Source organism: Vipera berus (assembly GCF_964194415.1).
Source record: "Vipera berus genome assembly, chromosome: 6".
In the NCBI taxonomy this organism is placed as follows: domain Eukaryota; kingdom Metazoa; phylum Chordata; class Lepidosauria; order Squamata; family Viperidae; genus Vipera; species Vipera berus.
Window position 1 is genome coordinate 61,871,402 of NC_138208.1, and position 21,818 is coordinate 61,893,219.

Consider the following 21,818-nt stretch of genomic DNA (forward strand, 5'->3'; position numbering starts at 1 on the left):
TACCAACAATAAATTCTTAAATCTATCACTCTCTAGCTCATATAAGATAACTACAGACAATACTAATATTTCATATAGAAAAAAAAGAAAATAGAAAGGAAGACTTATTCAAATGCTAAATGAAACTTTTTAGTCCCATATTTCTTCTGGATATATTCAATCCATTTTTTCCACTCCATAATATAGCGTTCTTGCGAATGATCTTTCAAATAAGCCGAGATCTTTGCCATTTCTGCCAGGTCAGAAACCTTTAAAGTCCATTCTTCTATAGTCGGCAGTTCCTCCTTCTTCCAATACTGACCTATTAAAAGTCTTGCTGCTGTAATTAAATTTAACATCAACTTAGTGTCCACAACAGTAGCATCTGCAATTATACCCAACAAAAAGAATTGCGGACAAAACTTTATCTTTTGCTTGAAGATCTTCTGCATATTCCACCAAATTTTTATCCAAAAAGCCTTGACCTTTTTACAAGTCCACCATATGTGAAAATATGTTGCATCTTCAATATAGGAACTTTTGTGGAGTTCCATTCAAAGAAAGACTGCATAATTGTAGTACACTAGCTGTTGAACACACTGCACATAGCCTCCTTGATTGCAGATTGTATTTTGCAAAAAGGTCTGTTTACCTAGATTCTTATTTAAAAGCTAAAAAAAATGGTGCATCAAAGCAATCAAGTCCTATTAAGTTCGTTCTCTGGCCCTCCACCACAATCACATCCAGGCCCCCCGAAAACCCCTTGAACTTGACAGACAAGGTGGCCTCGCCTTTGACAGCAACTTGGGAGTTTTGGAAGTCAGTCAGAATGATGTCGGATGGCCTAAGCTTGGCCCACCGCTTGCTACAGTTGTAGACAAACTGGAAAGTCTCCAGGGAAATGATGGACACTGCTGAACCCGTGTCCAGTTCCATCCTGCAAGGAATGCCTTGCAGCTTGACTTGAAGCCGAAGTTTGGGCTTAAGGGGACGGTGAGCTCCCATGTGGCAAACGCTCTGGCGGCTGGAGCAAAACCCTACACTATGCTGCCCCGGGGCCCCGGTACCTCTCCTGATCGGAACGTCCGATTGGTGGTCTTTCTGGCAACCTCTGCAGACTGATGCAATGTGGCTGGTTTTCCTGCAGGCCCGACATGTGGCTGTCTGGAACCTGCAGTCCACTTGTTGGTGGTGGCCGCCACAGCCCAAACACTGAGGGAAGGGACTGCCTTGTAAGGATTCTTCATTGTTGTGGTGCCATTGGATCTTGTCAACTTCATGGACAGAGTCAACGTCTTCTGGAAGTTCGACATCCTCATGGTGGATGGCTGCCTCGTGCTGAGTGCTTTTGGTGGGCCGCATGGCCTTCACGGCTCCACCGGCGGCTTTGTCCACCATGATTTCTTTTAAGGCTTCCTGGAGCGAGAGAGTCTCTTTAGCAAAAAGTTTCTGTTGCAGCTCTCTGCTCCATAGTCCACAGACGAGTCGATATCGAAGCCTTTCTTCTAAGTCTGAAAATTGGCACAGGTGAGAAGCTTGTCTCAATGCCACGATGAATTCCGTGGCTGTCTCTCTGGGTTGTTGAACTCGTTGTTCGAAGGCGTGCCTCCACGTGATCACCGACAGCTTGGGCTGGAAATGGTCACTGAGCCATTTCTTCAGGTCCACGAAAGTAATGGACTCCAGCTGTGCCGGTGCAACTAAGTTTTCTGCAATGTCGAATGTTGCAGGCCCGCAGACACAGAGGAGTGTTGCGGCCTTCAGGCCATCTTTGGCATCTTTGGTTGGCACAGAGGTAGTTTTCTACTCTTGAGATGTAGGATGACCATCTCGCTGGGTGAGTAACATCAAATTCCTCAAGCTTTCCGACTTTCGCCATCTTCGGGAAGTCTTTGCGGCTCAGGTCTCTCATTGCCTCATCCTGCTTCTTCTGTAGGCCCTGGGACTGGTCCACAGGGTGGGGTGGTCACTAGCATGGCTTGCTAGACAGACTGGGGGGGGGAAACACATTCCCTGCCAGGCGTTTTGCTGGCCTCACCCCCTAGTGACTTTCAGCTCTTCTGAAGAAGCAGGATCCCACCTTCATCGCCAGTGTTGTGTAGTGAGTTCTTTGGAGGCAGGAAACAAGATGAGAGGTTTCAAACAGGAGCACTGATTTATTAAGGCAAACAGGAACAGAACTGAATCAGAGGCTTCTGCTCAGCTACTTATACGGTTGGCCACTAGGCGGCTGCCAATAGGTTTAAAGAAACCCATTCCCGCCCCAAATCAAACAATGATCTTCTTGGAGACTGCATGTCTGGCTAGTCAGCGACCGTTACACAGACACCTCAATTGAGCAACCTTAGGCAGCATTCAAAAGACACGTGAAAACAGTTCAAGTAAAATCCCAATACATTACACTATGAATTAACATTCCAATTTCTAAATGGCTTTTCTGGCATGAAGAGTCCAGTGATAAAACTGAAAGTGTGGCATAATCTTAACTTTTCCCAACAGCTAACTGTAGTTTAAACAGTGAAAATCTTGAGGGATACCTCTATTAGAAAAAAATGCTTAATATCCTACAAATAAAAAAGGTAAAAAAATACAATTCATCTTCTGAGTTAAATTCACTTTCATCATTAAATGCTCAAAGAAATGCTGGAGCATCTGTCAACATTCCTTTGTGTAAAAATATTGAGATTTATCCTTTGAGCAGCTTCCTAGGAGCTCTTAGATTGAATTAAACAAAAGAATCAGAATATTTCCTGAATCCATCCCAGTGTACATATAAAAAATCCTACTTCAGACCCAGTGGATTTGCTCCAATTTATAGAGTAATCAGATGGGGCACTAAGCCTATGAATTAGTGAAATGAAATAAGTGCAATTTTCTGGCTGATTTATTAAATGGAATGGATCATCTGCACATAGTGGAAATTTATATCGTGTGTCTATTATGATCTCTTTAGTGCACAACACATTTTTAATAGAAGAAAAAGGGTTTTTATACATAAATAAAAAGAGGTTTTATATATATATTCGTATTGCCTACTTACCCCTATTGATGGTATTTGTTTTTCTCAGTCTCAGGTCTTCTATCAGAGGCCTGGGTGTCTGAGGATTCTGTGCAGCATATTAGGTGTTCCTAGCACTGCATTCTTCTGGAAAGAGAGCACTAATCATCCTGAGATCTGTGGAACCAGTCTCCCAGCTTAGGAGTTACAGCCCTGAGTGAATGTACCACCACTGGGATCACTTTGGCTTTTATTTTCCACATCTTCTCTAGTTCCTCCTTCAGGCTTCAGTATTTCTCTAGCTTCTCATACTTCTTCTTCGTAGTGTTGCTGTCACTATCACTATCATGATGTCTGACCTTCTGGGTGAATTTTGAAGTCCCATAGGATCTTAGCCCTGTTCTTCACAAACTTCTGTGGAACCTCTTATCTACACTAACTCTTACACTATGCACATGTTGCTGTACACATAATGCCAGCTACTTGTGCCATTCAATGAATGCTGTTCCTGACTGCATCTGAGACCCTGCCCCTATGTGTTGGACTGTCTCTGAGGCCTCTCTGAATAGTCTGTACCTTGTGTCCTATCTAGTGCTCTTGCTTGTACACATCTGGTTCTTAGTGCCTGTTGTTGTGGTACTTTGATCAGTGCCTCAGTGCAGGGGTGCAGAATAGAATATAATATAATAATAATAATAATAATAATAATAATAATAATAATAATTAATAATAATAATAATAATAATAATAATAATAATAATAATAATAATAATAATAATAATAATAATAATAATAATAATAATAATAATAATAATAATAATAATAATAATTTAATTTCTATACCGCCCTTCTCCCGAAGGACTCAGGGCGGTGTACAGGGAAATACAATAAAATACAAAATACAAAAATTAAAAAAATATTAAATATTACAGCCCAATTCAATACAATTAATACAATACAATACCCCTAAACCCATCAGACCAGGCCGGCTTGTTCAAATAAATATGTTTTTAGGTCACGTCGGCAGAAGCGAAGGTCGGGAGCCATCCGGAGCTCCACCGGTAAACGGTTCCACAGGTCTGGCGCGCCCACAGAGAATGCCCTCCCCCTGGGGGCCGCCAGTCGACACTCTTTGACCGACGGCACCCTAAGGAGGCCCTCTCTGTGGGAGCGCACTGGACGAAGGGAAGTTGATGCCGGCCGCAGGTGCTCCTGTAAGTAACCCGGACCCAGAATAGAATAGAATAGAATAGAATAGAATAGAATAGAATAGAATAGAATAGAATAGAATAGAATAGAATAGAATAGAATAGAATAGAATAGAATAGAATAGAATAGAATAGAATAGAATAGAATAGAATAGAATCTGGAAGGGACCTTGGAGGTCTTCTAGGTCTTCAAGCAGGAGAACCTATACCATTTCAGAGAAGTGACTGTCTAGTCCAGTGCTGGCAAACCTTTTAACGCATGCCATAGGTCTGCCACCATGGGTCTAGTCTCTTCTTAAAAATCTCCAATGATGGAGCGCCCATGATTTCTGAAGGCAAGCTGTTCTACTGGTTAATTGTCCTCCCTGTCAGGAAGTTTCTCCTTAATTCCAGGTTGCTTCTCTCTTTGGTCAGTTTCCAACCATTCTTTCTTGTCCTGCCCTCTGGTGCTTTGGAGAATACTTTGATGCCCTCTTCTTTGTGGCAGCCCCTCAAATACTGGAATACTGTTATCATGTCACCTGTTTCTTCTTTTCTTTAGATTAGCCAAACCCAAGTCCTGCAGCCATTCTTCATATGCTTAAGTCTTTTTTGTAGTATGGTGACCAAAATTGGTTGCAGTATTTCCAGGTGTGGTCTTACTAGGGTTTTATAAAGTGGTACTAATACTTTATGTGATCTTGATTCTATGCCTCTGTTTATACAACCCAGGATTGTATTAGGTTTTTTGGCTGCTGCTACACACTGCTGGCTCATAGTCAAGTGATCGTCCACTAGGACTCCAAGATCCCTCTCACAGTTACTGTTTTTGAGCCAGGTCTCGCCCAATCTGTACTTATACCTTTGATTTTTCCTGCCTAAATGTAAAACTTTACTTCCCCCCCCCCCCACATTAAAATTCATTTTGTTGGATAGGGCCAATTGTTCAAGTTTGTCAAGATCTTTTTGGATCCTGAACTTGTCTTCTGGAGTGTTGGCTATTCCTGCCAGTTTAGTGTCATCTGCAAATTTGATGAGTTCTCCTTTAGTTCAGCCCTTTCCACCCAATAGTAGAATTTTCCCAATATCTGCTACCTCAGCTAGCTGTCAATATTATATACCAGGCATGTCAAACTCGCGATGTCATGTGATGTTGTGCGACATATTGGGACTTTTTTCCCATTGCCGGTAATGGGGTGGATGTGGTTTTGGTGTGTTGCATCTGGCCCACGGGCCAGCAGTTTGATATCCCTGTTATATACCATGGAAGGCTTATCTTGCAGTGGCACTTTCCCTGTTTAATCTTTCTCCCATGTCTGCTACTGCCTCAGATATTCTTTCAGCAGTTCATCTTTGGGTGCCATATTAGTGATATATTCTTGAATGCTCTGGGTTATGTCCAGGACACTCATCTGATCCCATCCATCCTCTTTCCAGCTGGTGTATAGTTTCTGTGTGTTGGACCTGGGATGGTAATCTCCATGCATTATGAGGAGTTTCTGCTTCTTCACATTGATAGCTTCCAATAGGTGTGGATGTCTGGGCTAGGTGCTGTCCAGCTCTTCATGTTTCTGACCATTTGTTGGATATCTGCTACTGTGATTGTGACTGCTGGCTCATAGTCAAGTGATCGTCCACAAGGACTCCAAGGTCCCTCTGGCAGTTACTGTTTTTAAGCCAGGTCTCTTGATTTTTCCTGCCTAAATGTAAAACTTTGCTTTCTCCACATTGAAACTCATTTTGTTGGATAAAACCCATTGTTCAAGTTTGTCAAGATCTTTTTGTATCCTGAGTTTGTCTTCTGGGGAGTTGTCTATTCCTGTCAGTTTGGTGTCATCTGCAAATTTGATGAGTTCCCCTTCAATTCCTTCATCTAAGTCATTGATGAAGATATTGAAGAGTACTGGGCCTAAGATGGAATCTTGTGATACTCCACTGCTTGCTCCTCTCCATGTGGATGTACTGCCATTGAGGACTACTCATTGAGTACGGTTTACCAGCCAACTACAGATCCATCTGGTGGTGATGTTGTCTATTCCATCTTTTTCTAGTTTACCAAGGAGTAGTTTGTGGTCTACTTTATCAAACACCTTCTAACAATTGGTGAATGTGATTTATGACAGCAAATTGGAGTGGGAATTACAACTTGCAACTTTGTAACCGAGGGGAGGGAAATTTAGTCTTGGGTTCACCTTTGTATGTGCCATTATCTTGTAGCCAAATAAAAATGTTCTTTAAGGAAGATTTTTTTGCCTTGAAGTTCTTTTAATTGGTTTCATCTATCAGAACCATGACACATTTTATTTCAGCATATCAGTATTGATGCTGGATTAGACAGGTTAGTGGTCTGTCTCAGTTTTACTTTTCAACAATTTCTTGTTGAATGTTGTCCCTGCTTTGGGAAGAGGCTCATAAATGGAAAGGTATTGTACAGCATCACTACACTCCAATGAAATGTATCTTTGTATCAACATTAGTAGTAATTGCCCCAATCCAACTCTTCCATTCAAAGGATACTCTGTATAAAAATATATGGAGATTTCATACAAGTTGTATTGTTATGTAAAATTTTAATAACAAAAAACAATAACACATCAGTAGAAAATTGAAAAACAGCTGATCTTTATACTTGCAAAAATTAGCATTAGCAAAATTTGCCAATAGCACCAATGTTTGTTGTTGTTGTTGTTGTTAGCTGTGAAGTCGTGTCTGACCCATCGCGACCCTATGGACAATGTTCCTCCAGGCCTTCCTGTCCTCTACCATCTTCTGGAGTCCATTTAAGCTCACACCTACTGCTTCAGTGACTCCATCCAGCCACCTCATTCTCTGTCATCCCGTTCTTCTCTTGCCCTCAATCATTCCCAGCATTAGGCTCTTCTCCAGTGAGTCCTTCCTTCTCATTAGGTGGCCAAAGTATTTGAGTTGTAGCTTTAGGATTTGGCCTTCTAAAGAGCAGTCAGGGTTGATCTCCTCTAGGACTGACCGGTTTGATCGCCTTGCAGTCCAAGGGACTCGCAGGAGTCTTCTCCAGCACCATAGTTCAAAGGCCTCAATTCTTTGGCACTCAGCCTTTTTTATGGTCCAACTTTCACTGCCATACATTGCAACTGGGAAGACCATAGCCTTGACTATACGCACTTTTGTTGACAGGGTGATGTCTCTGCTTTTTAGTGTGCTGTCTAGATTTGCCATGGCTTTCCTCCCCAGGAGCAAGCATCTTTTAATTTCTTGGCTACAGTCCCCATCTGCAGTGATCTTGGAGCCCAGGAAAATAAAATCTGTCACTCCCTCCATTTCTTCCCCATCTATTTGCCAGGAATTGAGAGGGCCAGATGCCATGATCTTGGTTTTCTTAATGTTTAGTTTCAACCCAAGTTTTGCACTCTCCTTCTTCACTCGCAACAAGAGGCTCTTTAGTTCCTCTTCACTTTCTGCCATTAGAGTGGTATCATCTGCATATCTTAGGTTGTTGATGTTTCTTCCTGCAATCTTAATTACAACTTTTGATTCATCTAGCCCTGCCTTTCTCATGATATGCTCTGCATATAAGTTAAATAGGCAGGGTGACAGTATACAGCCTTGCCGGACTCCTTTCCCAATTTTGAACCAATCAGTGGTTCCGTGTCCAGTTCTCACTGTTGCTTCTTGGCCCACATATAGGTCAAGAGACAAATAAGATGGTCTGGTACGCCCATCTCTTTAAGAACTTGCCACAGTTTGTTATGACCCACACAATCAAAGGCTTTGGCATAGTCAATGAAGCAGAAGTAGATGTTTTTCTGGAACTCTCTAGCTTTCTCCATGATCCAGCGTATGTTGGCAATTTGATCTCTAGTTCCTCTGCCTCTTTGAAATCCTGCCTGTACTTCTGGTAGTTCTTGATCCACATACTGCTGGAGTCTAGCTTGTAGGATTTTAAGCATAACTTTACTAGCATGAGAAATGAGTGCAATGGTGCGATAGTTTGAACATTCTTTGGCACTGCCTTTCTTTGGAATTGGAATGTAAACTGATCTTTTCCAATCCTGTGGCCACTGTTGAATTTTCCAAATTTGCTGGCAAATTGAGTGTAGCACTTTTACTGCATCGTCTTTTAAGATTTTGAATAGCTCAGCTGGAATACTGTCACCTCCACTAGCTTTGTTATTGCTCAGCTTTTCTAAGGCCCATTTCAATTCACATTCTAGGATGTCTGGCTTGAGGTCAGTGACCACCTCATTGTGATTATCAGGGACGTTAAGCTCATTCTTGTATAGTTCTTCTGTGTAATTTTGCCACCTCTTCTTAATCTCTTCTGCCTCTGTTAGGTCCCTGCCATTCTGGTCTATTATCATGCCCATTTTTGCATGAAACGTTCCTTTCATCTCTCCAATTTTCTTGAAAATATCTCTGGTCCTCTCTATTCTATTGTTTTCTTCTATTTCTTTGCACTGTTCATTTAAGAAGGCATTCTTATCTCTTCTAGCTATTCTCTGGAATTCTGCATTCAATTGGGCATATCTTTCTTTTTCTCCCTTGCCTTTCGCTTCCCTCCTTTCCTCAGCTATTTGTTGAGACAAGCTATTTAAATTGCGTTTTAATTAATATAGTATTGATTTCAATCCTGTGCATATTTTCTCATTTCATCCTTCCCTTTTTATAGTTAATCATATTTATCACTTATGTGAGTGCTTCATAGTTTCTAGTCACTGTTGTTGACTAATTAAGCATCACTTTAATTGTCATTAATGTCAATGTTTACTCAGATAATGTACTGTGTCATAATACTTGAGATAGTGCATTCATTTCTTGTTCCTATAATTAGGGATTTAACTGCCAATGTGTGAGCTACTTGTGTCTTTCTTGGTGATCCAGTACTGTATATAGGCTTGCTTATTGTAGGTGAAGACACTATATAAAAGTTTAATAGTTTTCCGCTTGAGTGCTCAAATTTTTTAAAAGTTGCACAGGCTATCAAAAACTATTTGGGAATTGGCTAATCTTCAGATTAACCGCTGCTGTAGTGGTTTCTGTAAGGTCACTTGTGCATAAGGATCTTACAGCTTCTTCATAACAACATCCAGCCATCACTGAAGTAAATTGGTCATTTTGATGCAATAATTTGGGGTGACTCCAGAAAATCCCATAATTACTCATGCAGAAATTGCTGGGCAGACACTATGGTAGTCGGAGACATCTGACTGGCACCTAGTTGCAGAAGACTCCTCTAAACTTTTGTGATCTTTTTATGTCAAAAAGTCCTGAGATTTGCTGAGGGGAAAACTCTTGTCTATGTAATAGTTGTAGAGGGGCCAGACTCAGTAGTGAGCGATGAATCAAAAAAGGAGAATTGGTGAGAGTCCATCTGATTTCTTTCAGGCTTCCTTTGTCTGCCTGTCTTAACTCCTTCTTCTGATTCTAAGGCCTATCAGGGATTATTTTGCATAATGCAGTTAGTCTAATATGCAGATGGCAAAGGCATGAATAATTACAACCAGATCTGCAGTAAACAAAAATGAATGTCATTAACCTTACAGTTATACTGATCATTATTACTTTAATAAGGATACACTTAGAACCTCAGGTTGAAAAGGATGAATGCTCCAAGGTACTGTAACTGGATGTAAGCAGAAAAACTTTCATCAGCATCTTAATGAAATTGGCTCAGATGTCTGTATGTCCATATCATTCCAGTCATGTCCTTCATAAATATCTGCTTATTATGCTATAGCAACTAAAATATTTGTTCCAAGGATTTTTTTTATAAATGTGTCCTCAAGTATAGTCATAGTGCATCTATCCTTTCTTCTTTTCTTTGATATTTTTCTATGCTGTACTGATCCTTTCTTTTTCTGGAAAAAATTCAAAGCACAATAGAAACTGCAATGAGAAAATTAGGAAATGATATAATGAGAGTTTAGGCAAGATTGTTATTCTTTATCCTTCTAAATGTCTATTCAATTACTTATCTATATGCAAACTATTTCATTAAGTAATTATTAAAGTTTTAGGCTGGCTTTGTTTTACTATCATGATACATAAACAATGAGATGGAAATTGCCTTTCTAATTTACTTCCATGTGCTTTGGAATATCAGATATATTCCCTCTTTTTTAATTCAGGTGTGTGTGTGGTTTTTTTTGAAAAAAAATCTAAAAACATTTTCACATCACCACATCTTTTACCCTGTAATCATTTCAAAAGCAGTTTGAACTCTTGCAGGACAAGGCAGAAGTACCCAGTGATGAACTACCCAGTTTCTGCTCAGCCCAGTGTTACAGTGGGAATGTAAGAAATCTGTTTTTGATACATTTTCTCTAGATATGTAGCTGACTCAGTATCTGAAATTAGATTCAGAGCACAAATGTCTGTTGGAAATTCATTATAATTCATTAATTATAATATCACAAGTTTTAGTCTTACCCCTTTGTGTGTTTTCATGATTACATATGGAACACACACCCTATTGATGAAAAAGATTGAGCCAAAATAAGAGATAAACCTTCCAACTTCCATTGTCTTTTAACGTTTTGCCATCTTCAGTGAGCAGCTAATAATTCATTTCTCTTCCATTTAAGTCGAACATATCAGAATGTTCTTAGCATTCATCAAAACCTCTTATCACTGCGAGCATTAGCATTTCTGATACTCTGCAGTTCCTGGTTATCTCGGTACATCTATCCAGTCTCTGTCACAGAATCACAGTATGCAAAAGGGTTGGAAAAGACTTTGTAAGCTCTTCAAGCACCTGCCCAGTGCAATAATTCACTTCTATAGCATTCCTAAGAAATGTCTATCCAACTTCTGTTTAAAAAAATTCAAGCAAAGGAGGGCCTACCACCACCAGCAAATGGAATATTGCTGAGGGGAACAAATCATTATATGATATTTTGAACTAAAAACTCTGAAATGTTTTGAATAGAGAAGCAATACAAGTTTAAAAGAAGAGATATACTCTGTTCCATCTGAGGAGAGTAGACCGGAAGATTTGTATATATCTTTCTTAAGTCATGATAATTTCCACAGCAACTCATAAAATAGCTACTTGGCCTCTGGTGGTAAAACAAGATATCTCCCAATGTTGCAAATACTTCACTTCCATGAGTAATAAGAATTTTTAGGGCAATACTACCCAAGTCTATGTTTCATTTGGAGTAGAGCACATGGGAGGCTTACAGTGATTTTACAATAGTAAATTTATATATTTGGAAATAAGGTTTAAAGCAACAGGCATGTATATTTCAATGAAATGGCAATTCTAAGGTGTTCTGCCCAGAAGTACTTTTTCTCCAAGCAGGCTGTTTTCTAGGTAGGCTGTTATTATTCATAGCTACAGGTGAAACTCGAAAAATTAGAATATCGTGCAAAAGTTCATTTATTTCAGTAATGCAACTTAAAAGGGGAAACTAATATATGAGATAGACTCATTACATGCAAAGCAAGATAGTTCAAGCCGTGATTTGTCATAATTGTGATGATTATGGTGTACAGCTCATGAAAACCCCAAATCCACAATCTCAGAAAATTAGAATATTACATGCAATCAATAAAACAAGGAGTGTACATAGAACAATATTGGACCTCTGAAAAGTATAAGCATGCATATGTACTCAGTACTTGGTTTGGGCCCCTTTTGCAGCAATTACTGCCTCAATGTGGCGTGGCATGGAAGCTATCAGCCTGGGGCACTGCTGAGGTGTTATGGAAGACCAGGATGCTTCAATAGCAGCCTTCAGCTCTTCTGCATTGTTCGGTCTCATGTCTCTCATCTTTCTCTTGCCAATGCCCCATAGATTCTCTATGTGGTTCAGGTCAGGCAAGTTTGCTGACCAATCAAGCACAGTAATCCCACGGTCATTGAACCAGGTTTTGGTGCTTTTGGCAGTGTGGGCAGGTGCCAAGTCATGCTGGAAAATGAAGTCAGCATCCCCATAAAGTTCATCTGCGGAAAGAAGCATGAAGTGTTCCAAAATCTCCTGGTAGATGGCTGCGTTGACCCTGGACTTAATGAAGCACAGTGGACCAACACCAGCAGATGACATGGCTCCCCAAATCAACACAGACTGTGGAAACTTCACACTGGACTTCAAGCATCTTGCAGTGTGCGCCTCTCCATTCTTCCTCCAGACTCTGGGTCCTTGGTTTCCAAATGAGATGCAAAAGTTGCTCTCATCAGAAAAGAGGACTTTGGACCACTGAGCAACAGACCAGGTCTGTTTTTCTTTAGCCCAGGTAAGACACTTCTGACATTGTTTGTTGTTCAGGAGTGGCTTGACAAGAGGAATACGACATTTGAAGCCCATGTCCAGGATCCGTCTGTGTGTGGTGGCTCTTGATGCACTGACTCCGGCCTCAGTCCACTCCTTGTGAAAGTCCCCAACACTTTTGAATGGCCTTTTCCTGACAATCCTCTCCAGGCTGCGGTCATCCCTGCTGCTTGTGCACCTTTTTCTTCCACACTTTTCCCTTCCACATAATTTTCTGTTAATGTGCTTTGATACAGCACTTTGGGAACATCCAACTTCTTTTGCAATTACCTTTTGAGGCTTTCCCTCCTTATGGAGGGTATCAATTATGGTTTTCTGCACAACTGTCAGGTCAGCAGTCTTCCCCATGATTGGGATTCCTACTGAACCAGACTGAGAGACCATTTAAAAGCTCAGGAACCCTTTGCAGGTGTTATGGCTTAATTAGCTGATTAGAATGGGACACTTTGAGCCTAGAATATTGCAACTTTTCACAATATTCTAATTTATTGAGATTGTGGATTTGGGGTTTTCATGAGCTGTAAGCCATAATCATCACAATTATGACAAATCACAGCTTGAACTATCTTGCTTTGCATGTAATGAGTCTATCTCATATATTAGTTTCCCCTTTTAAGTTGCATTACTGAAATAAATGAACTTTTGCATGATATTCTAATTTTTCGAGTTTCACCTGTATGTTTTCAGCTCTGAGACAGTCAGTTCATCCTAACTTTGAACACCAATCTTTCCCAAATGCTAGTCTTTTATTGGCCCATGTGCTTCTTTATCAGATAGCATTTAAACTGTAACTTGGAAATAGAATATTGACATTTCTAATTTCACTTCCAAGTCTTAAATCAGTGTGTCCTTTTCTATTTTCAAAACTTTTTGTTCAAATGTGTTAGCTTCTGCTTCTGTTATCCTCACTGAGGTTTGCCTTTGAGCTTTTAGTGTCTCCTTTAAGGAATCCCTGTTTGCCTTGGGCTTCTTTTCCTATTAGCTTCTTCTGTCCTGGCTTGTCAATTATCACTGCTATGGGTTCATTAAAATCCAATTTCTGGAATCTAACTTGCATATTTGCTTACGCTCAGTTTTACTTTTTGAAAACCAAGAGTCTGAGCTTTACATGGCCCCTTTCCTTGTTGTTGCTGTTTCCATTTACTTAAGCAGTATCAAGTCAAGAATAGATTATCTTTTGGTGCTTTCCTATTTTTTCTGTAGACAGTGTCACCAAACAAACTGGGAATTTCCTAGTAAGACCATGTTTACCAGAATATCTTCCAACAGATATCAGGCTCATTAATACTCCCTATTACAGTTATTTCATGTCTTTTCAGAGGGACTGCAGTTTGCTTTTGTTTCTTTTGGATTGACTTGACACTTGGTTTGATGTATTCCCTCAGATCCACTCTGCTGTATCACCAAGTTCACCAACCCCTCCTTCCCTAATTGAGGTTGTGGCTTTTAAGGTAAGAGAAAGGGGGAAGAGGGGGATTACTTGGCCACTTCTTTCATGCTGCGGCAGCAGAAGACTAGGCCCATCAAGGTGTCCTTTCACTGCCTCAGTCACCAGGAGTCTCTACCCCTTCCTCCTATACTAATAGCTCTGGGAAGGGAAAGCTTCCTCTCACTCTCCCATTCAAAGTACAACTATCTGTGCATACAACACTCACAGTTTCTCTTCTCAGAAAGATCTCCCTCAAAGAATGCACTAAAATATAGGTCATTACTAGATGGCAGCAAAGAGTTAAAGAGTTTTTCCTGATAGGATATGCCTCTGAGGGCTCTGCTTCCAGTGGATGGTACGGCTATTGAAGAAACGACTGCTTTGGGAGCAAAACGGGAGCATATAGAACAGCAGTGGCAGCAACTTCTCCCTTCCCTCTCCCCCACCTCTCTTTCCCCTGCTTCCTTCCATATTTTTCTTACAAATTCCTACTGAGGGCCAACACTTAGACTACCATGCCTGAGTTGCAAAAATCTGCATGATGGCTGCAAAAAAATATAGGAGATTCTCTTTGCTGTTACAGAGTAACCATGTATATGTTCATGGCCCAGATCTCTGTTCCTACCTGTGCAATCAGGTTTGTTGAATGTGTAGGGCAGATGGCAAGGGAGGTGCTTTGTAGCAGGCCTCCTATGTTGCAGGTCCCAAGGTGGCCATTTCTTCCGCCTTCTCTTTATTTATGCCTCTAGAATTGCTTCAAAAGCTGTGGTTTTAAAAGAGCTGAATTCAGTTTCCCCATAGCTATATGTGTGGTTAAAGTGTTTTCTGTACCAGACTTGAGTACTGCTTTTAACACCTGTTGTTTTTCTACTTCAGAAAACTGTTTCAAGCACTGTTTGAAACAGTTTGCTAAACAGTTTGCACTATGGTCTTCATACCAACTTTTGTAATTTTTGATTTTTCTTACAGAGAGTAGAAAGTATTTTTAAATATCTCAGTTGTGCAACATTTGAGGATATGAGTTTTTTTAATGAAACATAGGTAATATTAAATGTGGCACTTTTATAAATGATTGTCAATAAATAGCATTTTTGGCTACAAGAGCAAATCAATTCATTTCAGGTATTTTTCACATACATGTCAAAATGGTATATAAGTAAGAAATGCTTTACATATAAAGAAGTAAAACAAGATTAGATGTAGAAGAAATGTATCACTATATATAGTGCTTTTTTCTTAAAAAAAAAAGGTGCCGGAACTCTCATCTTGTTAATCTTTTATTTATATAATTTTATTTATATATTTATTTATATAATTAAAAATATATATTCAATTCTTAACATAAATTTAATTTATTGTATTTAAGGCAAATGTTCATAGTAAATTCCAAAGTTTTGTCCAATTCTCGTCTGGCAAATCTTTGAGATTTGATCCAAGTTTAATTCACAATTGCCTTTAGTTTTTTCATCTGTTTTTCGCTTAGATGAAGTAATGCATCTTTCAGGCATTCACCAAATAAACTAGAATTTGTTGTGAGCATCTCCTTAAATACAAACAACTCATAAGCCAGACCTACCTATATTAGCAACCACATTATTGATGGCTTGTACATACCATTTTAAAGATATGATCACGTTGGTTCAAGTGAATGAGACGCTCCTATAACCCAAAATACTAAGAGCCTTGGTGGAGCAGTGGGCTAATGCCTCCTTAAGTAACACCAGCTGCCTGCAATTAGTGCAGGTTCGCATCCCACCAGGCTCAAGGTTGACTCAGCCTTCCATCCTTCCGAGGTAGGTAAAATGAGGACCCAGATTGTTGGGGGCAATTAAGCTGACTTTGTAATAATGCCGCTGGGGTGTGTGTGAAAGCCCTAATAAGCAGGCATATACATAGAATGAAGGCTACTGCTAATCTTGTAAGCCGCCCTGAGTCTTCGGAGAAGGGCGGGATATAAATGGAATTTAAAAAAAAAGCATGCTATTAATTCATCCCTGCCAAAGTAGTTATTTTCATCAGACTTAGTACATGATGAACTTAGAACATTAAGTTCTGTTTTATCAAATTTGTCATGAAGACAGAATAGTAGGCTGTCATAGGGGTGAAGAATTGTGGGATAGCTCCCCCATGTTTATATACTGCAGGTGGGTATAGTAAAGATGGAATATTTTTTTTTTGTCTACTTGGAAAATGATGTGTTGGGCTTTCATAGAGGAGGAGACAACTTTTGCATTTATAGTATGACATATATTGAGTTCTTTTTGGAAGAACTAGCAGTGGGAGATAATAGATGTCTAATACAAGTGCATATGCTGCCTTCAACATATATGTGCTTAATTGATGGAGTCATGTTATTGACAAGATAATGAATTGCAAAGAAATTGTAATTAATACATAAGTTAAACATTTTGTTTCTATTTCTTTACAACTGCTGATAAAAAATGGCCTGGCTATGTTCAAATTATACACACAAGAGAACAGGCTTAGGTGAGGGGGAAAGTGTTACAATTCAATCTATTTATGAATATGAATGAATATGTCCATAATTACCCAGTGTATTTTAACAATGATATAGAACTGTGCTATGAGGAGCTTACAATTTACATTTCTTATTCTTGGGGAATTAATGACAGAAAGAAAATGGATTGAAAAAAGTAGACCCAAAAGTAGTATTAGATAAATATGAGAAAATATAGTTGCATATCCTTAAGTAATTTATGAAAAAATGCTTAAGATTACCACTTCAGATAGACGTCCAAAATCTGCAAGAATCCGGATAACCACTAAAATAGTAGCCATGAGACACAGTTCCTGGCTGAGGGAGGTGACCCCCAGCCCCTCCAGGCCACATGGGATGATGTGGTCAAACCAGGTTAAGTCAGTGCAGAAGTTCAGGGCCAATCCGTGCGAGGTGATGTGTCTCCCGAAATGCACACTGATGGCGCAGAGCTTGCAGTCACCGAGCCAGATGCAGGTGCGGGGCGGCGGGAGGGCATGGGCAGCGGGCAGGCTGAAGTGGCAGCAGGCATTGCAGGCCAGGCACTCCAGGGCAGCCCCGTAGGTGCACAGGGCGAGGCAATGGTGGTGCAGGTCCAGCACCAGGTAGGCCACCAGCTGGCTCAGCCCATGGAAGGTCAGCCGCCTGCCATGCCCCATGTGTGCCACCTCCATGCCCAGTGCCTGCAGCCGCCCCGCCAGCAGTGCCTCTGCCCCACCACCCGCCCCACGCAACCCTGACATGTAGAACAGGCCCCACGGCTCCCACAGCACCATGGCGTTGCCAGTCCCATCTCCTCCAGGTATAAAGCACGCAATCTGGGCGTCCTCCTAGATTCACGACTCAGTTTTGAAGATCATATTGGAGCCGTGGCTAGGGGGGCATTTGCACAGATTCGTCTTATATACCAGTTGCGTCCCTTTTTGGACCGAGATGCCCTACGTACAGTCACCCACGCACTCGTTACCTCCCGTATTGATTACTGTAATGCTCTCTACATGGGGCTGCCCTTGAAGACCACCCGGAGGCTTCAGCTGGTGCAGAATGCAGCTGCACGGGTTGTGATGGGAGCTCCCCGATACTCCCATATTACACCCCTCCTGCGTGAGCTGCATTGGCTACCAGTTGCCCTCCGGGTGAGATTTAAGGTGCTGGTACTTACCTTTAAAGCCCTACATGGCTTAGGTCCGGGATACTTGCAGGACCATCTGCTGCCAGGAACAAATCCCCATCGTCCAGTACGCTCGCACAGAGAAGGCCTCCTCAGGGTACCGTCAGCTAGGCAATGTCGACTGGCGACCCCCAGGGGGAGGGCCTTCTCTGTGGGAGCGCCAGCCCTATGGAATCAGCTCCCCCCTGAGCTTCGGATGGCCCAAAACCTCCAATCCTTTCGCCGCGGCCTCAAAACACTCCTGTTCCACCAGGCCGACCTAGACTGACAGGCATTTTATTTAATTTATATTTAGTATTTTTAATTTATCTCTTAAATTCTCTAATTTAATTTATTGCACAGATGTTCTCAATTTTATTTCTATCTTGATCTCTGTACTTATTATATGTTTTGCTGTTAGCCGCCCTGAGTCCTTCGGGAGATAGGGCGGGATATAAATCCCATCAATAAATAAATAAATAAATAAATAAATAAATAAATAAATAAATAAATAAATAAATAAATAAATAAATCTTCAGGACTACCATTAAAAAGAGGTGGAGATAGAAATCGTGTCTGTCAGGCCTCACCTCCCCATTGGGCCAAAGGTCTCACAGAGGGCAGAGTGGACTTGACAAATGCAAGTTATTTGAGGAGGGGGTTTCTTTGCCACTGCGTTTTCTCCTTCTGACTTGTGGTCAGTCTGGCTGACACAAGGTGAGCACGAGGCAGGTGCGCACATGTTTTCCATGCTTCGGTGCCAGGCTCTCCATGCTGCAGTGCATGGGTGCAGCACAAGGCAGGAATGCACATGGACTTCACTGTTTCGGCAGGGCAGAATTAAGTGCTGCTCCCCACCTCCCATTCCTGGTCCTCTCTTAGTTACAACTAAGAGATGGTATAGTTGGGCAGCAACTTGCATGTGCAATGTTTGCTGGCCGGGTCTTTTGGAATACTCAGCAGCAATTCCTATTGGCTTTCGAAAGCCAATAGAGAGAGTAGCACAGCTTGTGCAAAAGTTGAAAAAATCCATAAAAAAAAGGTGCCGGAACTCCGTTCTGAGCGTTCTATGATATATATATGACTGACTGATGAGAACATAATAAGTTCGAAATGATCATCTCAGCCTCCCAAATTCTTTATTAGCAATTTGAATAATTTACACAAATAATGAGCTGTCATAAGTTGACTATATCCTGTGGATAAGCCTTGAGTCAGGCCAAAGCAGGAAAGAAAGAGTTAATTAGCAAGGTGCATTCAAAAAGCCTTGACAAATTCTTAACACACACACACACACACACACACACACACACACACACACACACACACACACATATACACCCTAACCTTGTCTACTTAAGGAGGAAGCATTGGTATTTCTTTAAGATATATTGATTTTTCTTCAGGTGGCAATTCTTTATCTCTCATTGAGTGCTTACTCTAGAAGGTCACTGGAAAAGGGTTTGAAAAGCTCCCAGTATACAAATAATACTCTATTAAATGCATGGTAGGCTGCAATCATTATGACATATTATAGTGTCATACTAGAGTCTCATAAAATTCTGGTGGTCTATAGTAGATCAGATCTGGATCACATGAGAGCAGTCTGAGGATTTGAGGCTGCAAAGATTGGCTACCTTTAGTTTCAGCTCATAGGAATGAAACTAGTCTGATCTAATTCTAATCAACTTTTGCCCGAATGCTTCAACTAATTACAATTGCTTCAGGAAACTAATATAAGATTTATTCTGTCAGCTATACTCTTGAGAGAAGGAGCAGCAAAGACATAAAAATCAAGCTTTATATAGATGCTAAAATGACTACTTGTCAACAGTCTATGAAATGATTTGGGAAACTGAGATGATCTAGCAGCTTGCTATGATATCTAGATATGAAATAATTAGAAATATTTATCTCTAAAGTTCAGTGCAGTATTTAAATAGGAATTTTAAAATGAAGTCAAGGTAAAAATAGTCTAAACATTTTAAATATACACCTATCAATGGATAAGAAACTAGGGTTTGTAAATAGCCAAGGCTTAATTTTTTAAATTAAATCGGAGTTTGGTAAAATTAAACATTTTATTTAGAAGCATTCTCAAGCAGGAAATTTGCAGTTTAGTTACTCTAAAATATATTTATTTAGAAAATGTATATGGGAATTCAATTTAAGTGAATAGTTATGGATTCCCACAGGGTTAGGGCATCCAAATTTCAGAGGAGAGGCTGTTGTATTTCTGAAATAAACAAATGATGTTGGAAACTTATTTGCTTCAAATTATTTTTCATTTGGAAGTCACTTTTTGCCTAAAAGTTTAGGGTTAGAATTAGGATTAGGTTGCCTGAAGGTTATTTATCAATAAATAAAATGTGTTACAAACCTGTATTTCACATCTGTGGACCTATTTTTCCAATAAATTGAAGGGTACTGGAACAAAGAGAAATTGTTTAGTCTAACTGTTGCTTTTTTGCTTTTTGTAATCAGTTTTTGCAACAGAGAAATTTCATGCAAGCTTGGGAAACATGTACAAGGATGGGATATACTGAAGGAGGGAATAAGGGAGTGTACATGAATGATTGATGTCTTCTTTATGATATATTGGCTATGTTGTCTGATTTTCATTGGCTAACAAAGTTTATAAAGCAATGCTACCAAGTTTCTAATGCATGGCACTTCTGGACGTAACTCTGCCAGCGTTCCAGATTGTTGGCCACCCAGCTGCTTAATTTGATCAAATAAAGTGCTGCTTGATCAAGAAGTCTCCACTTGGGTTATCTGATTAGATTGATATGGTATCTCAATGGGACCTTACATTTCTGGTGAACTGAACAGGGACTTGTAAATTTTTTCTTCAAGGTTGTTGTTTTTTCATTAAAACTCCCTTTGAATGAGTTCCATTGTAACTCACAACCTTCAGGCATGGCATGCAAAAAAACTGGTGTGGCCAAAAGATAAAGTCAAGAGCGCTCCCAGTTCCTTTGTGTCTGGTGACTTTTAAGTTGTCCAGACAGGAGACCTGAGTTTGTCTGAACCCTGAATGTTTAAGGAGACTTCCTTCTCATCCCAGTGAAGGTAGGAAGAGACGAGAACACAGGAGAAACTTGGTAAATAGAAACAAACATTCTGGAATTAGGGGGAAGTGGGGAGTGGTGTTTGCATGCATGAAAGAATGAGACGGAGAAATTCCTGTTAGAGGTCTTTTCTGAAGTGACAAGGAGAGTGCTTGTTGAGTTTCAGGCTGTTATCAAGCAGGGCCTGTCAGAGAAAAAGGGGGGGCCTAGCTACCCTCGATCTTGATAAGAAGACCTTGATAAGAAACCCTTTAAGGACAAGACAGAGAAAACAGGTTAAACAATGGGGAAACAGGCAAGGCAAAGGAAGAAGAAAAGCCATGCTTCCAGTAGGCTACGTGCTAGCCCATTGGAAAGCACTGAAATTGTGGCAATAAAAATAATCTTCAACAAAGCAATGTTGCGAAAATTTTGGCTAGCTAATCTTTTAAACAAATCTATCCACAGAAGAAAAGAAAGAAAATAAAAATTCAAAGAATAAGTCACCCCCCTCTAATCTGGCTCTTGGAACAGACATTTATTCTGTTAGACAATGCCGCCATCTACTGTCCTTGGACATGAAGAGAGGAGGCTGCTCTCTAGTTTTCCCCTTTGAATTTGCTGGGGAAAATTGGAAACAACCATAAATGTTCCCCTCCCTTTTTGGAGAAAGATTAAAAGGGAGGGTGCTTTGGCGTCAAAATCCAAATCAATGAGTTTAAATATTTGCCAATCCAGAAAATTAAGTTTGGGCTTGGAATGGTGAGAAAAATAAGAGATGGTTCAGGGCCTAATGTCACATTTTGACTGGAATCACATCTTGATTTTTCTCACTTCTTGAAGGATAGGCAACAGGCCTAGAAATGTTGTCTTAATGGTATCTGTGTATATGTGTGTGTGTGTGTGTTGTTTTGTGTTATTTCTAAGACTTGGAAAAAGGTCAAAAAGGCATTATTTAAAAATAAATGGTTTGCCTGGAAAAAGCATGAAAATGAAATATCTATATGTGAAACTGTATGCAAGCAGTTTGAATGGAAGTGAATGTGTAAGTATGCTGATGTGCAAGTGTCTGTGTGTTTGTGTGTGTGTGTGTGTGTGTGTGTGTGTGTGAAATGCCTGAAACGCAGGAATTTAGTTGCCTGCAATGTGAGATTGCTGGAAGAAACTGGGAATCATGAAAACTGTGTGACTGTTAAGGAAACCCCCCTGGAGGTTGGGGGAGTGTGTGTGTTTGTGTGTGTGTGTCTGTGTGTGTGTGAGTGAGTGAGTTACCCACCCC

At 40.4% G+C, this 21,818-nt stretch overlaps 1 protein-coding gene across 1 annotated transcript in view; it reads left to right on the top strand.

The window, feature by feature from the left end:
- ENTHD1 (ENTH domain containing 1) overlaps positions 1 to 21,818 on the top strand; it is a gene marked incomplete at its 5' end in the record, with an annotated part of 48,065 nt that overhangs the window by 8,243 nt on the left and 18,004 nt on the right. The window lies entirely within an intron of this gene.